We start from the raw sequence: 18,040 nt of genomic DNA, 5'->3' as shown, positions 1-18,040 counted from the left end.
GCATACTACAATTAATTTCAAAGAATACCAGTAGACATTACCTTCTGTGATCTATGGTAAATATTTAATAAGTATCAGAGTACCCTTCGGCTATTACAGCATTAACAAATTTCATCTGTTGGCTTTTAAGGAAAAAGAAATTAGTTAACTAAAAAATTCCATGGTTGAGAAAGGAAATAAAAGGACTGAGGCTGTATTTGTCTTTTGGGGGAACTGGTCCTATTGCTTGCAGACCTATTTCCTGTCTCAGGTTCCTTAATCACAGACTAGATCCATACAACCTCAACCAGCTCTGGGAACAGAGCATGTCTTGGGGAAAATCGAATACCATTATCAGGTATGAAAAGCACTTCTAGGAGCCAAATACTGGATAAATAGCAATGCTGAAACAATGCTAGGTGGCAGCATGCTTAACAGCACAGAATACTGAGTGGAGAAACAAAACAACTCAATGGTTAAAAGCAGGCATGTGAGACCCAGACCTTGGTTCACATCCTGGCTTCATGTACAACAGCTGTGTGAAGGTGGGCAAGTTACTTCTCTGTGCTTAGTTTCCTCTTCTGTAAGATAGGTAAGAGTGTTACCGTCATCAAGCGCATACAACAGCGTGGCTACTATTACTAATCTGGCCCTGAAACTGGAAAGCCACATGACCTCAGGTAAGTCACTTAATATCTCAGCTACCTTGTCTGTAAAGTGAAAGGGTTAATTAAATCTGAGCCAGTGTTCAGCTCTAGAATTACTCTGAACTGAAATATAGCACCCACAACTCAAACTGCCAAAATACACAGTCTCAACTTGTTTATTAGTCATATAGTAATCTCAGGTAAAACCAGCTCAATTGCTGTGTTTGTTTTTAATACCAGTTCAACATTATGTCAAACAGCAGATTGCCTAAGAAAGACATAGTACGAATAAATGAGACATAGAAAATAAAAACCAAAAATATATTTGGTCTTCCTTTATATTCAGTTCTGGTTCACAGTTTATAATTTATTTTTTTTTTTAAGATTTTATTTATTTGAGAGAGAGAGAGAGAGAGCGAGCGGGGGGGGGGGGGGGGGGCAGACGGAGAGAGTGGAGAGGGAGAAGAAAGCTATCCACTGAGCAGGGAGCCAGATGTGGGGCTTGATCCCAGGACCCAGGGATCATGACCTGAGCTGAAGACAGACACTTAACCAACTGAGTCACCCAGGCGCCCCACAGTTTTTAATTTATAATAGAGTATGATAATACACGAAAAAGACGCATAGGAAGACGAGTTTAACTTGAAGAACATTGAAACCATATGATAATTTTTCATTCACTGCTGGAAATATTTTCATAAACTGGTACTATCCAGGCTCACAAAAGCAAACCTTCCTTTCTTTTGACAACAAAAGAGCACCAAACACTACATTTTTGTAGACATTCCTGTTTTTCCTGTTGCCTTTTTTCACTCAGGCTTCTTAATTAAATATGGTCTTTCTTGTAGGTGGGGTTCCTGAACTTTATGAGGCAGCTGCCATTTTAGAGGATGTAAAAGTCCAGTAGCTGCACTACTTCAACCCTGGAGAGCAAATAAATTAAAGGGGAAAAGCATAAAGTACAGGGTTATATTTTCCTTCATGTCCAAGGGTACACAAGGGTATACAGAATTCATCCGTGTATGAAACGGCCTTCCACATTCCTCAAAACTCTTAATTCAGACTCCAGTAACAGAAGACAGGCCTTCCCTTCAGTTCTGCATAGGTTCAGATCCAGGTACAACTAAATGTTTCTGACACAGGCATACGCTGTCCCTACCCCTTTTCAACTCCACCAATTTCCCTCTTGCTACTACTGTTGCTAATCCAGGCAGCTCCCTGCAGTATCTTACTGATAAACTCACTGATAAGCGTGCCAAGCACTATCCTCCATTCCCCTTTTAATCATTAATTTAGGAAGCATTTACTGGGTGAGAACTTTTATGTATCAGACACAATGGTCAATAAGGCAGATACAAGATACACTCTCTGGCATTGCAGTTTGAGGTTACAGTTGAATAGCTGTAACAATTTTTAAAATGCATGATTTCAAAAATTACAATGTTATTTTTAAAAATATTTTATTTATTTATGTTTATTTATTTGACAGAGAGAGAGAGAGAGAAAGAGCCCATAAGCAGGGGGAGTAGCAGAGGGAAAGGGAGAAGCAGGGCCTCCACTGGGCAGGGAGCCCGATGTGGGACTTGATCCCAGGACCCTGGGATCATGACCTGAGCCAAAGGCAGATGCTTAACTGACTGAGCCACCAAGGTGCCCCTAAAAATTACAATGTTATTTTAAAGAAAATACCAGGTGCATTAGGAATACATGATTGGACACAACTTAGTCTAAGGATATCAGCCTTCCTAGAGAAAGTAATACTGAAGCTGACCCTGAGGACAAGAATGCTAAGAGTGGGGCAAAAGAACAGGAAAACCCAATGCACAAGAAGAAAACATAGTTAAGAAAGCAAAAATTCACTATGGTTGAAGTTATGGGGTGGAAGTGGGAGGTATGCAGAACACAGAGTTGGCAAAAGAGGAAGCTAGAGAGGCATGCAACTGCTACATTATGAAGGTTTCCTGCTGACATCAGCATCAAAACACTTTCTATTCCATTTAAGGTGTATTTCTCAATTTTCCATAATAATAGTAGACCAGAAACAGAAAACTAAATCCATCAGAAAACTAAGTCCATGACATGCTATATTAGCAAGCATAATATGTTAATGGGAGGGATCATATGTGCATTTTAAAGGGACTTTCTAGAGACAGTGGTTGGACCAGAAATAGTGTAGCAAGTGAAATGTTCAGGCTCTAAGACAAGGCAGTGGAAAAAAACTGAGGGTCAAGACCCATTTTCCACTAGTTTCATTTACTTATATGTTCCCAGAGCATTCCAATCAGAATTATCCCTAACAAAATACAAAAGTATAAGACATGCCCTACAGTTCAATACAACTATTATTATCCTCATCCTAAAAGATCTACCACAAAATAAATGAAAGAAGAAAGGAAGAGATGAAGGTAGAAATAAAGTGATTAATACTTATATATTAAAATTCTCCACATGTAAAGCCCAAAAGTATCAAGTAAAAAAGTTATCAGAACTACTATGAGCCAGCCTGCCTGAGATGGTCAATTATAAAATAAAAATATTTTTAAAATAGCTTTAATAAACCATAAAGGAGCAACTAGAAAACATAACTGAAAAAAAAATCCTACTTATAATAAGAATAAAATTTATAAAGTAGCTAGGAATAAACTTAAAAGCACAGAACTAAAATAAAGCTATAAAACTTTGCTAAGAGAAAAAAAAAAGATGAGTACTAAATAAAGACTATAGTCCTGGAATGAAAATGGCAAAGATAATCATTTCTCAAATTCCTCTAAAATTTAACACAATTCAGGGGGCACATAAAAAATAAAACCATCAAGAACTAGAAGAAAATATAGCTAAATGTAAAATTTCCTCACAGAGAAGGTATTTCTCAACATTACACCAGCAGAAATCATGTTTTAACTGACAGATTTAATTACATGGCAAAAACACCAAGCAAAAGAAAAATGATAAATGGACAGAAAAACACCCATAAGATAAAGACAACACTAGCCTACATATGTAAAGGACTTCTACGGACCCAAAAGAGATAAATGAACACAACAAATCAAAAAATGGGCAAAGGACACTGTACTGAACATTCTAGTTGCTGTGTCTCTCCTAGAGAAGCTGTTTCATCCACAGTGCCTGGAAAGAACAGGCCCCAAGTACCTCAACTCCCATCCTGATCTCCGCTGACTAAACACGGAGTGAAACTGAGCCAATCGATTGCTCACTCCTAGAAATCTGGGACACAGATATCCATGGCACTCAGATGATGAAGGGTACCTGAACTGAAGGGTCACGTTAAAGTAGAGGCTGAACTAAGTGACCTGGCAAGCCAAAGCCAGATGGAATAAAGAGTTACGGGAGAGCAAAGAGGCCTGGAGGAAAGGGAAATGCAGGATGTAAAGAAAAGCAGGAGAGTCACGATGAGGGAAGGAGGCTGACTCTCCAGTTCCTGTCTCTGGGAGGTATGACTGTTCTTTGTATTCTATTCCCCGAGATAAACCAGAGTGCCTGTGATATCAGTCCAATAAAACCAGTTCTTGTAGGTTTTCAGTCCACTACACCCAGGGCCCAGACCAAAACAGACATGAGCAAATAATTCACAAAAAAGGATAAAAAGATCAGAATTAAACATGTGACAAAATGCTCATACAAAAAATAAGTTATCAAAGAAGTATAGGTTAAGGTACTCAGATAGCTTCTTTAGCTATTCAACTGGAAAAGATAAGAAAGGACTGAGATAACTGCACAGCGGGGTATGGGAGGAAATACGGACAACTCATACACTGGAGGGAGGAATGTAAACTGTAAAGTTTCTAGTTTCTGTAAGACTTAAAAACTATATAGCCTAAGAATCCGAAATTACACTTTTAAGCATTTAGTTTAAGGAAATAATGATAAACATGCACAAAAAATTACTTAAGAATATTTACTACAGTACTATTTATAATAACACAAAAGAAACAAACTCGAAGATTACTTAAATCCGTGTTTCTCAAACATCATTCATCACTTTCATGATTTTTATATATACCCCTTCACCACATGTACTGATTTACTTGACATTACTCCTTAAGTCAGCTCATGATTTTTATTTAACCTACTCTTCCGACAAGGTTTTACTGAGTACCCTATGCCAGGAACTGTTGTAGGCGCTGGAAATTAAGCAATGACTAAAGCAGACAAAAATCCCTACCCTAGTGGTGCTTACATTTTAGTGTAAATAACATATACAGCATGTTGGTGACATGGTTAGGGAGAAAAAATAAAGCAGGCAAGGGGAATATGAGGCTTTGTGGGGAAAGGGGTTAGAATTTTAGAGAAGGTAGCCAGGTAAATGCTCACTAGAAAGACCTGAAGTGAAGGGACTGGCCATGAGGCAGAGAGAGAACATTCCAGGAAGATGGAATAACAAGGGCAAAGGAAGAGGTGGAAACATGTCTGGTGTGTTCAAAGAAGGGCAAAGAAGCCAATGTGAGTGAAGCAAAGTGAGTATAAGAGTGAATGGAGATGAGATCATAAAGGTATGGGGTGCAGACATGGGGTATATTTTGTAAGGACTTACACATCATGGTAAGGATTCTGGCTTCTGCTCTGAGATGAGAAACCAACAGAGATTGAAAAAAGACTGAAGTGGGACACTAGTTAAAAGGATATTGTAGGGGCACCTGGATGGCTCAGTCGTTAAGCGTCTGCCTTCGGCTCAGGTCATGATCCCAGGGTCCTGGGATCGAGCCCCACATCGGGCTCCCTGCTCTGCGGGAAGCCTGCTTCTCCCACTCCCCCTGCTTGTGTTCCCTCTCTCACTGTCTCTCTCTCTCTGTCAAATAAAATCTTTAAAAAAAAAAAAAAAAGGATATTGTAATAAACCATTGTGACGTGGATCATTTGGATCATGATGGCATTTGGAATGGTGAAAGAATTTAATTTTAATATATTTTGAAGGTAGAGCTGACCAGATTGCCGGTGTGCTAGATATTAAAGACCCAGTGAAATCACCTAAGGAGTAAGGCAATGAAGAGGTGCTGAGGACTCCCAACAACTAAAGGTCTTTCACAGTAATTATAACCATGAAATCACAGATTTGATGTGCTAGTTATAATTTTATAATACATATTAGAATATATACTTATTAACGAAACATACTCATTCACATATTTTCTACAATATCTCATATACCATGAATAGTGTCTGCACTAAACTTGGGGAAATGCTATCTAAATAAACTTGATATATTCTGTGCACATGTGTGCACATGCACACACACGTTGAAAATGCATATACCAAAATGGCAACAGCACTAATTCCTTGGTGGTAGAGTAATAGATTGTTTTCTTCTTTGTGTTTTTCAAGTTGTCTTCAAGGAATATATACTTTACTTCTGAAATTGTCTTCTATGAATAAATACTTTCCTTTTAGAATTAGATTCCTTTTTAAGTGGTTGGGTTTTTAATATACATGCAAGTGTTATTCAAATTAAGTTCTTTGACTTATCAAACTCAACAGCCAAAAAAACAAAACAAAACAAACAAAAAAAACAGTCAAGAAATGGGAAGAAGACATAAAAATGGCCAACAGACACATGAAAAAATGCTCCACATCACTTGGCATCAGGGAAATATAAATCAAAACCACAATGAGATACTAATTCACACCAGTCTGAATGGCTAAAATGAACAACCTAGGAAACAATAGATGTTGGCGAGGACTTGGAGGAGGGGAACCCTCTTACACTGCTGGTGGGAATGCAAACTGGTGCAGTCACTCCTCAAAACAGTATGGAAGTTTCTCAAAAGGTGAAAAATAGAGCTACCCTATGACCCAGCAATTGCACTACTAGGTTATTTATCCAAAGGATACAAACATAGTGATTCAAAGGCGCACATGCACCCCAATGTTTATAGCAGCCATGTCCACAACAGCCAAACTATGGAAAGAGCCCAGATGTCTATCGACAGATGAATGGATAAAGATGTGGTATATATATATGGCAATATATAATATATTTTATAATATAATATTATCAATAATATATAATTATATTATATTACTCAGCCATCAAAAAGAATGAAACCTTGCCATTTGCAGCGACATGGATGGAACCAGAGGGTATTATGCTAAGCAAAGTAAGTCAGTCAGAGAAAGACAAACACCATATGATTTCACTCATATGTGGAATTTAAGAAATAAAACAGATGAACATAGGGGAAGGGAAGGAAAAATAAAGTAAGACAGAAACAGAGAGGGAGGCAAATCAGCACTGGGTGTTTTATGCAACTGATGCATCACTAAATTCTACCTCTGAAACTAATAAAAAAAAAATTAAGTTCTTTGGTTTCTGCTTTGATCTGATGGGTAAGGCTTTTAGCTACATATCCAGGACAGAAAGAAACTAGGAGACCTTCAAGGTGGGGGTGGGGATTATGCTCAGAAACAAAAAACAGAAGCCCAGATAGTAGTAGTATACATAATACTACCAGTAGCAGACACAGATAGTATACATAATCTTAAAACTCCAGTGGACAGCATTTCATGTGCAAAAATCAAGGTCCAGAAAGTAGAAGACAGAGAGCAAGTACAAGATACTCTTGAATCAGCCATGAACAAGTTCTTGGGCACTTGTTGGACCAGGGGCCCAGCTCTACCAAGAGCTTCTTCACTGCTTTGTGGTAAACAAGTCTTCTCGACACATGCCAATACCATAATACCATATTTTAATTAATGTCATTTAAATTACTCAGGGGGTGCCTGGGTGGCTCAGTCAGTTAAGCAGCTGCCTTCGGCTCAGGTCATGATCCTGGAGTCCCCGGATCGAGCCCCGCGTCGAGGCTCCCTGATCAGTGGGGAGTCTGCTTCTCACTCTCCCTCTGCTCTTCCCCCCTCCCACTCATTCTCTCTCGCTCGCTCACTCACTCTCAAATAAATAAAATCTAAAAAAATAAAAAATTAGAAACAAAAAAATAAAACATTACCAAGGTAAAATAAACCCAGGTTTGCCTACATAGAGTTCAAGAGGAGTAAGAGAGCAAGTTCAATGAAAGTCAGAGTGGTCTCCGGAAGAAAGTGACCATGCTTTCCCTCTCCATCCTAATGGCCTAATTTTCGTATCACTTAGTTAGGTTACCAAGATATCACTGTTTTTAACACTTTATTACTAACTGGCAAAAGACCATAAAATATACATACTTTTCTGGTCAGCTCTAAGGTTTTCAAGTACTCCACCTTGGGTAAGAATTAGGATGACTCTCTTCTAACCTCAATCAGATCAACAACTCGTTTTATCTTCAAAATGTCATGTTGTATATCAGACAGCCAGCCACTGGGTAAGGGAGGGTCAGTGTGAGAATGAAACGGTATAGGACTGTTCTAGATGCCCGCCCTGTGTAGACAAAGCTCTCCAGTCTCTCTAATAAAAAGCATAATTATGAATGGCTTTAAGTTATCTCATTTATCTAATGAATCATATGGCTTAACCAGTTATCACACAATGCCATCTGACAAAGCTCACACCTGTATTCACCGGGCAGCCCTGAGCAGGGCTTTTAGTTTCTAAACAATCTTCTGCCAATAATACTAGAGTTTAAGTTTTGATTTCATGTAGAGCTATGGCTTCATGATGTGATCAAGAAACATTAAGTCTAAAATATTATCCAAAGGACTGCATTGTCTTACCACTCTTGACAAGTGTTAGAACATGGGTTTCCTGGAAAGGAAATAGTCTGCATCTGCTCTCCAAAAGTACTTCTGTGATTAGTAAAGCTAAGTATCATTATTCACTAAATGTGTCCTGTTCTCTTTAAAAAAAACAAACAACAAAACTACATAGAGTTAGGGAAACTTTTTTACGTACACACAAACCAAAGTTCAACTTTTTAAAAATTATAACGTTCAATAAAACAAATATAAGCCTTCAGTGGCTGACAACCTATTTTGGCTAAAAGCAGTTCAAAAATATAACTTTGGCCCCGTTTCTCAGTAATCACAATCAGTCTCTAAATATTCTACAAATAACCCAGAGGAAATGGGCTTATCATACAAATAGAAATGGCAGACAACTCAAAACCAACTTTAAAACAAACAGAAGGAAGGGGTCTTTCAAAAACGGAACTAAATCTCAAAACACCACTTCTTGTACTAAGCTCTCTCAAAAGCAGCCAAGGTACTGCTCCTCATTTTAAGCAGAAGAGAGCCACAAAAGTGTGCCAGCATCCTAACTTGAGAGTACACCATTTACAAGTGTTCTGAATTGGTGAATTCATCGGTTTCTTGCATTATTATCTCATCAGAGCACAGACAGAAAAGACATCCCTAGTGCAAGCACATTTTCTCCATTGAACTTTTAGACACAAATCTAACTTACTTTTAAAGGAAAATTGTTTCTTAAGCCTGAAAGAGGAAAATGACCAAAAAACAATAGAGCAAAGCTTTCCCTTTAAAAGATCCTTTGTCAAAAGGCAAATTTCCCTGGTTCCTCTAGGGACATCTTCCTCACAGAATTCTCTCTCCACCAAAGCACCTTGAGTTTGCTTCTCCTCATACAACTCCTGGCCCTTAAGGTGGAGCCTGTTTGCTACAGCAAAGAGAAGGGAGTGAGGAGTGACAGACAGGCTGTGGCCAGTCACAGAGGAGGCCTACTTAGAGAAGAAACACTTCTGCAAATGTAAGCTGGAACCAGGATTACTCACCCAGAGAAAAATAAGTTTCCTAAGAAGGTTTTGCAGCTCCAGTAGTTCTAGAACACACCACTCACCACAGGTATCACCCACTGTAAGTCAACTCAACACTGAGCTCAAAGTACCAATGGGGTTATCCTCCAAGTATTTTGGCACACAAAGCAAGACTTGGGCTTGACTGTAGCTCTCCCATGACACAGTGATGACACAGTTAGCTCCACACAGTATCTCCCTGCCTCCCACGCAGCCTATGGCAGTGGACTGACAGATGTGGTAGTTACTTAGCAATACTTTGTGGTTATTTCACCCACATCATTCACATAGACAGACAATGCAGTGCCAACGTTCCATAAAAACTTTTCTCTCTCCTCCCACATACTGTTCCACATAATAATTTACATTATTACATGAACGAACAAAATAATGGCTTATGCTTTGTAAAAACTAACCATCCCATGTGCCTTTAAGGATCCTACTGCTGATCCCTTTGTCCTCTGGGTCTCAAACAAAACTACTCTGCATTATCTCAAAGGAATGTAATTGCCAAGTGAATAAGCCTAAGGAGCTTAGAGCAAGAACTACCTTCCTCTGTTTGAAAACATCCCACCATATTCATGCTAAGCAGCTAAGCCTCATGCCCCCAATCACTCCTGGTTACAGTCTGGGGTATGGAGAGGTGTGTACTGGAGGGGAGGCTAAGCCAAATGTCTCAAAACACTTATGACAAACATGGTGGCCTTCTAGAGATGACCTGAGTGGTTGGTATATATTTTGCTAATGCTAAATGAACTAAATGAACCCTAGTTGGTCTGCCCAGGTTGTGGTAAACATTGCAGTGTGATCCATAATGGACTTCACTCAATTTCTCTCCACTGCCATTCAATGCATAGCTGCATTCAGATAAAAACAACAGTTAATGTGTATTAAGCACTTTCACTGTTCTAGGCACTGTTCTGAGACTTTTACAGGCATTAGCATATTTACTTTTCATATCAACTCTATGAAGTAGGTATTATTAGTATGTCCACTTGACAGATGGGAAAACTGAGGCACAGGTGAGCAGCATGCCAGAGCTGGGATGTGTATCTGGACTGTCTGACGTAAGACATCACACGGCTTATCCTGCATCCCTAGCACAGGTCTGTGACGCCAGTGTGGTAGGGCAGATTTACAAATAGTGGTCAGATGCGGGAGGCACATGTTGGAAGACATTCTGGAACCGCAGGATATATACGGCAGTCAAGACAGTTGAATTCTTGTCTCCATTTCATCATTAGTTGTGAGATCTGGGGCAAGCTGCCTTACTACCTTAACCTTAGTATATTCATTTATCTGCACAACACTCATGTGTGTGTGTATGTGTGTGCATGTGTGTAGGGAGGGACTGAATGAATGTCCCTTCTCTCTCTAAAATTCTACAATAGTCTACTATACCTGGTAAGGTTATTAGAATACTATGTGCTACTTAAAAAGTACTAAAACAAGAACCTAAGTAGGGGATGGAAAGCAAAAGAAGTCTCATAATTTCTGTTGGGTAAAAATCAAGTTTATAACCTAAACTGCCTGGTAAACCCCTGGCCAGGAGTGACAATTCATGCTTAAGGCAGTTAGGTAGTACCTAACTTTGTGGTGGCTTAGTAAACTGTCCTACTTGTTATGGCTTGTTAACGTGTGTTCCTGTGTGTATGCATGTTTGTGCACAGCACGGAAAAGCACGGAGAAATAGGTTATGTATTCTTAGCAAGGACAACTCATGAAAGCAGTGCCTGAGGAGGGCTGGCGATGCCTGGAGTAGAATCCAGTATCACCCCATTTAAGCTTCAGACAAAGCAAGTTCCACTTTCAACTATCCGATAAAACTGAGAGTTTTTTATAATACTTTATTTTTAAAAATGTCTATTTAAACTCTCCCTCTCTCTCTCTCAACACACACACACACACACACACACACAAAGTTTTTAAAACCCACTAGCATGGAGGAATCAATCGCCCTTACTTGCCACGAAGAGAAAGGGCTCCCTGGATCCCATATGGAAATGGAGAACGGAAGTGCAGGCGTTGTTTGAACTGGATAAAAAGAAGGATGCTGGTGAGTGGGTGGGCTTCTCTGGGTTGCACCCAGCCAGCTGGTATCAACCGGTCATGCCTGGATGACTCAACTATGATGATGACGGACAAAATTCTCTTGAGTTTTTCAAGAGACAGTTGTTTGCTGCTAACAGGCATGAACCATTCTCAGGAAGTCTCAGAAGGATCAGGGAAGGAAGAGTGTTGTACACTGAGCCACACAACCTGTAGAAAAATCCTGCATGACTCAGTATATGAGGGTAACAAAATGAATTTAAAAGCATAAACTAACAAAGGGTCCCTGGCCCCTTTCTTTGTTTAATTAGTACCTACTCTACTTGTAAGCAGAATACTCAAGGCCAATGGAGGTATACAGCTGATAAAGAAACCCTAGCTACTAGTCGTAGGAGCAGGAAGGCAGTGGAGAACCCCTCCTCGGCTGTTTCCAAGGCCAACAATCAGATGGACTTCACCATTCTCCCATTTTAGTCGGTATTTCAAGTGTCTTAGAATCCCAAGAAGGAAGTAGTACCTGAAGCCTACTGCTGGATACACAACGAGACTGAGGATCACACCAACTAGCATTTAGCCCACAACCAGAGCTCCTTGGACAAAAACCACAACTACTCTGTATAGCATCACCATCATCCGAAAGCAGCTCAAGACTGCACAGTTCCAAAGTTCACATGCCTTTATAACCCCTCTGTGCTGCAGAGATGCTTAGAGGTAGGCTCTTAGAGGTAGTTTATTTTTGACATAAAAATGCTCTCGCCATGGGCTTAAATGGAAACATCTTTTTTGGATCTCTTCCTAGCAATCTAAATGTTTTCTTTATGGGTGCCTAGCTGGCTCAGCTGGTACAGCATGTGACTTTTGACCTCGGGGTTAAGTTCAAGCCCCACGTTAGGTGTAGAGATTACTTAAAAATAAAATCTAAAAAAAAATAAATTTTTTTCTTTAGTTTTAAGATGAGTTAGATCTCACAAAAATTTATAGTTTTACTAATATGCTGACTTTGTTAATATTCAGTCAATGAGAGCTCTGCAGCAAAGGTTTTAGACATAAGTATGTATCAAAGAATGAGTGCATTGACTAAAGAAAGCCTGGTACAATGTTAAGGTACAGAGGTCTTCATCTTAGGTTCCTTTTTGTCAGAACATTATGGAATCAGGCACGGGATTTTCCTTGGGCAGAGACCCATAAATTTTCATATTATTCTAATTTTTAAAAGGATATATTCAGTTTCCATGTTGTTTTTTCCACTGTCAATGCACCACTCTAGAAAGCTATGTCTCTGCTGTGGTTGTTAATAAAAAATAAAATCATCAGAAGAATTATAGGGACCCATAACTGAAAGTTACTGTTCTAGATAGATAAATACCAGCACAAGGAATAAAACTCACCATACTTAAAAATCTAAGCAAGGGAGTCAGACATTATTTAAATTTTTCTATTTTTTTCTCCTTTATGCAACAAAGTACCATAAAAGGCATTAGGAAATTCCCTCTCCCTGAAAAGATGCCTGCAAAGAACTCTGCATCCAGAAAACTCCTCTTCTAATAATAGCTTTGAGATACAGCTTTAAACCTCACCTAGCACCCCTGAGCAAAGGACACCAAGAGATACACGGCATAGAGGAGAGTAGAAAGGAAATGAGTATGCAATAATGTCCCTTGTTGCTAATTTAAGCTTTATGCTTAATGGAAATAATACAAAAAGCACAGTGAAAATACAGGCATTTTCAAGTATACAGAATGACTTGATAATGATGATGACAGTGAAGATGGTGATGACAACCAAAATTTTCTGCACACTGTGTTAAGCACTTCATGAGCATTATCTTAACCGAAACACCTCTAGGAAGTAGGTATTACTGTATTACTGTCCTTTTACAGGACAAAAGGGAGGGGTTTTTTGCCCAAGGTAATACTGTCAGGAAACAGCCAGCTTGGGCTCTGAAGATAAATCTCCTGATAAAGAAACAGGTTCTTAGCCCTACATGTGATTCTAAGCCATCGCATACTTATAATTCTAGCCCTAAAAGAGGTCCAGCAGTTAGCTTGATGGGATTATATAAAATAGTTATGGCAAGACTTGCATTAATACTCTTTAAATCTTATAAATATATCCATAATTACCTAAGAGCTGTAGCTTCCCAAGGATAAACTATGAGTTCTGGTAATTACTCATCAAATACGAAGATATCATAGAAAGAAAGTAAAGGAAGGTCCCCCTTCAATCCCCTGGGAGTTCTCAAGAAGGTGGAATTTTCTACAAGGTGATCTCTCCTCTATTCTTTTCCATATAAACAACTTGAGGTAGACATGCACACCTTCCATCAGAAACTTGAGAAGTCTATTACTGATTACTAGTTTCTCTAATTCAAGGCCTTATGTATAAACAATCTAGAGTATACTTTATTTTGGCTAAATAATGATCCTTCTTCCATTCACCATATTTATAGCTCTTACTATTCTATACCCTTGAACCCAAACCACACTGAGATTAAACCATTTCCACTGAATACTCTGAAGCTAGAAAATCAAAATAGAACACACTGGATGTGCTTGCAATTTCAACCACAACTCCTACTCCACCTTGAATAGAACGGACTGCTTTCTCATGGAAAAGTAAGATTTATTACTAGCAAAGTTAGAAGCACAAAAACAATAACTTATAAGGGAAACTGCTCACCAGCAGGGTCCCTTTGCAACAGATTTTAATTGGGAGAAAAATAGAGCAGTCAAATTCCAGAATAATCTAGTCTGTACAGCATTTATTTTGGGTATAAAGAAAATGGCGTCATTATAGGATTAGGATCTGAAACAACTGTCCCATACAAAACTGGTTACAATGACCAGTTCATTCCAAATTGGTGGGAAAAGCCTTCTACTCAAGTCTAGGAATGTACGGCCATGGATGGCTCAAAGCATGTCATGGGAGTTCACAAACTAGCCTAGATTGTCTAAAATCTTGTTATTTAAATAGAACAAAGTTTTAACTTGAGGGTAAGTTTGTTCTAAGGAGAAAAAAATCAGTAGGTAGAAATATATTTAGTAAATTAGAATTTTTCTTCAAAAGTAAATAGCATCTTTCACTATTACTATTCTGACTTGAGACTATATTACTCATACAAGCTTGGCACATCTATACAGATAATATCTTGAAGAGGACGGGAAGAGGAGAGACTGTCACATCAGCAGTAAGCTGGAGAAATCTTGCCATCTGCTGGAGTAGTTGCCCCCTGGGCCATTGGTCCCACTGACGTGGCCCTGTCTGTGGTCCCAGAATTAGTGACATAGGCAGGGTGGCAAGTCCATCCTCAGTCATCACTCCAAGGGTACTGGACAGGGCTTCAGGAGACAGGTACTTTCAAACTAAGAGAGCTCTGTTAACTACCACATCGACCCCCTCTTAGTTATGTCAGCTGCACAGGCCAGGACTACTTGAGTCCTCTGACTCCCTCTTCTCCCTCAGGTGAAGCTTTGCACATCGCATTACTACATCAGTTAGGACATGGCAGAAGAGAGAAACACAAATAAATCAAACTATAACCCAGTCTAAGAGTTTGACAGGAGAGAATACCGAAATTAATGTTTTGAATAAAATAAATGTATATAAATAAGTGAAATGCTTTCTATTTCTGCTGACCAATAGCACAGATTAACTAAATGCAATTATAATAATCTCCACTCGTATTGATACCCTTTCCTTAAGTCAGTGGTATAAGCCTAAACCAAAGCATTCTCCAGGACTCGAAAGAGTGGCATCCCTCACTGAGATAGGATTTATTTTAAACTCAGGGCAATCTGCCGACTCTGAAGTTGCCTTGTGGTACTAAAAAAAGTAAAAATAGGAAAAGGAGATTTTCAGATCTCCTCATGACCGGAAAATATTCTTGATAAGCCATTCAATGCATGTACTCAACTTTATCAATCAGAATACCAATGTTTTGATTGGCACTATCATTATCAAGAAGGCAAAGGCAAATAATTCCCTGAAGAAACACTGATGTTCCCGTGCTAACCCTCACTTAGTGTTCCAAAACACAAGGAGGTCCTTCAACCTGGATGCCAACAGACATTTATTACAAGCTGGGGAACAACAAATGTCCTTGAGGCTTTTGTTGAAGAAAAAACAAGCAGAAAGGGAGATCAATAGAAAAGTTTCTACCACCCCACAGAGGGAAACATTTTCCTCATGAAAGTACAGATAGTTCAAAACTTCTGCCATCACTACAAGAAAAATTCAGACTGGAATCCACTCATGTTTCTGGGAGGTTGTCCTCCTCACAGAGAGAGGCTTAGACTGCTGATGCCTTCATAAATGCAAAAATCAATATACTAACTGAAAAGAAGAATCAATTTTAAAACATTGTGGTAACCTGGACTTAGTGCTATACAAAAATAAGACAGCCTCTGCCTTCAAGGAGGTTGTAAGCGCTATACAAGGCATCAGAAGAACCTGACTGTTGTTACTCTCCTTTTCCCTCACCGCCACTCCTTTCTCATGGTCTCGCAAATGGAAGAGGAAAATTACAGGGTCATGGCATGTTGGCTCTGGAAAAAAAAATTTAAGTATTGCCTAGCCCAACTCCCTCATTTTAAAGACAAGATCAGCTCAGAAATGGTAAGTGACATGCCCAGAGCCACAGAGCTAATGTGAAGTACTAGAAAAACCCCAGGCTCCTGACTGCCAACTCCATACTTCTTCAGTTCAAAGAGGAGAGAATAGTTCTCCTAAATGCAGGGGATACAATATCCAGACACTGGATAACTAAAAATCAAGAGAGAATTACATGGACTCTAACCTCCTACATTCTGGTTTCATTTCAGCTGTTGTGGGTCACACTTCTGCTTTCATGTGAGAAATAAGGACTTTAAGAAGGGATCAAGAAGATGCAACCATCAGTCACTTCCTTCAGCCAAAAGAAGGAAAATACCAATGCCCTACTATCTCTGTGCTCATCTTCAGAGCAGAGTGCATTTGGGATTTCAAAATAAGTATTTCTTATCTGCCAACTTAGATTGAAAAAGGGTAATTGGTGGCTGTTGCTTCCATGGAAGAATGATGCAAAAGTCAGGCTGTGAACACAGCCCAAAAAAGACCACAGAAGAATGGAAAATGGCCTCTCCTTCCACTTGCTCTCCATCTTATCAATGGTCTGAGCATGTTGCTAAATTTTGGTGTTATTCTACCTGCTCCAATTCTACAGTCTCCTCACTATTTTTCAATCTGTTCTTGTAAAGAAGATTCTAGTTGGTCACAAAGAGCTAATCTAAGGAGCCAGAATTAGTATGATTTCATAGAGTCAAGTAATGCACTTTTGGAGTTGGAAATACACGTTGTGAATTATTTTTTTTTTAAGATTTTATTTATTTATTTGACAGAGAGAGACACAGCGAGAGAGGGAACACAAGCAGGGGGAGTGGGAGAGGGAGAAGCAGGCTTCCCGAGGAGCAGGGAGCCCGATACGGGGCTCGATCCCAGGACTCGGGGATCATGACCCAAGCTGAAGGCAGACGCTTAATGACTAAGCCACCCAGGCGCCCCACGTTGTGAATTATTTAATCTAATCTCATTTTCCATATGAGTGAATGGAGAGACAGGTTAGGAATTTAGATATAGACGGAACAAGGGCCAGGGCCCAAGTCTTCCAACTCCCAGCACAGCACTCTTCCTACTACCACTTGCATCACCAGCAGACACAAGACTACTGTAGACATCCACCTTCCATAGACAGGTCTGGAAGCAACCTGAGCTTATCAGAGTCTCACTGGTAGATGCACAATGGCTATAGCAACATAGCAAGTTAAAGTCCCTGTCCGTCAGTGGCTATTGAGGCTCAGGAAGATAAGAATGTGGAATGGAGAAACAATTGGGGAGACATGAGCATGGCTAAATAATCAGGGAAAGGAAAAGATCCCATGACAATTTGAATTCTGATGACAGAGGAGACAGGAAAGGCGAAGAAGGATAGCAGGAAGGAGAAAACATGCTATCAAAAAAAAAAAAGCTAGTGAAAAGAATGGCATCAGAGCACAGGAAGGATAGCTGGTAGCCATATAATATACAATATTTTGAGCGGAAAAAAAAACCCAAAATCTTGTTATTTCTTAACAGTGAGACTTCCCCTTTAAGCTCTTTAAGAAGGTATATCTAATTCAATTTTTAATCAACTTGGTGTACAGTTACAGCAGACTGCTGTCTTCGGGTATGGTTCCATAAAACTGAGTATAACACAAGATAAGTATTACTTCTACACTAGCCAACCATGGGTGGATTTTAATACTTAACACATACTGGGTGGGGCAACCCCACCCCTGGCTCACAGCCTAGTTTCTGTAGATGGATCTCTCAGCTTATTGCCAGAGCTGGCCCCATGGCTGTGTGGCTCTGAGACCTCCCAAGAAGACCTCAGTGCCACAGGAAGAGATACTGATGACTCAGGAGATGGCCTGCTCTCACTCTGCAGCAACCAAACGAAGCCAGACATGGAGCGAAGAATCAGTAGGGAGCAATGCGGACATTTCAAATGTCTACTGACTGTGGCTCACGTGTAAGTGCTGTTTGTTCTCTCTCAAGCTGAGATACTTCTGGGAATAGCTGTGTGTGTGTGTGTGTGTGTGTGTATGATAGTGGGTGCCTGTTTTGTTCAACCTAAATTTGCCGTGTGTGTGTGTGTGT

The 18,040-nt window shown here is 39.6% G+C and overlaps 1 protein-coding gene across 1 annotated transcript in view; it reads right to left on the bottom strand.

Moving 5' to 3' along the window:
- The window catches only part of PSD3 (pleckstrin and Sec7 domain containing 3), a 440,689-nt gene that overhangs the window by 357,704 nt on the left and 64,945 nt on the right, over positions 1-18,040 (bottom strand). The window lies entirely within an intron of this gene.

The sequence above is a fragment of the Neomonachus schauinslandi genome, chromosome 2 (genome assembly GCF_002201575.2).
Source record: "Neomonachus schauinslandi chromosome 2, ASM220157v2, whole genome shotgun sequence".
Lineage (NCBI taxonomy): Eukaryota > Metazoa > Chordata > Mammalia > Carnivora > Phocidae > Neomonachus > Neomonachus schauinslandi.
The sequence above is the reverse complement of the archived record's forward strand: the minus strand, read 5'-3'. Positions and strand labels throughout refer to the sequence as shown.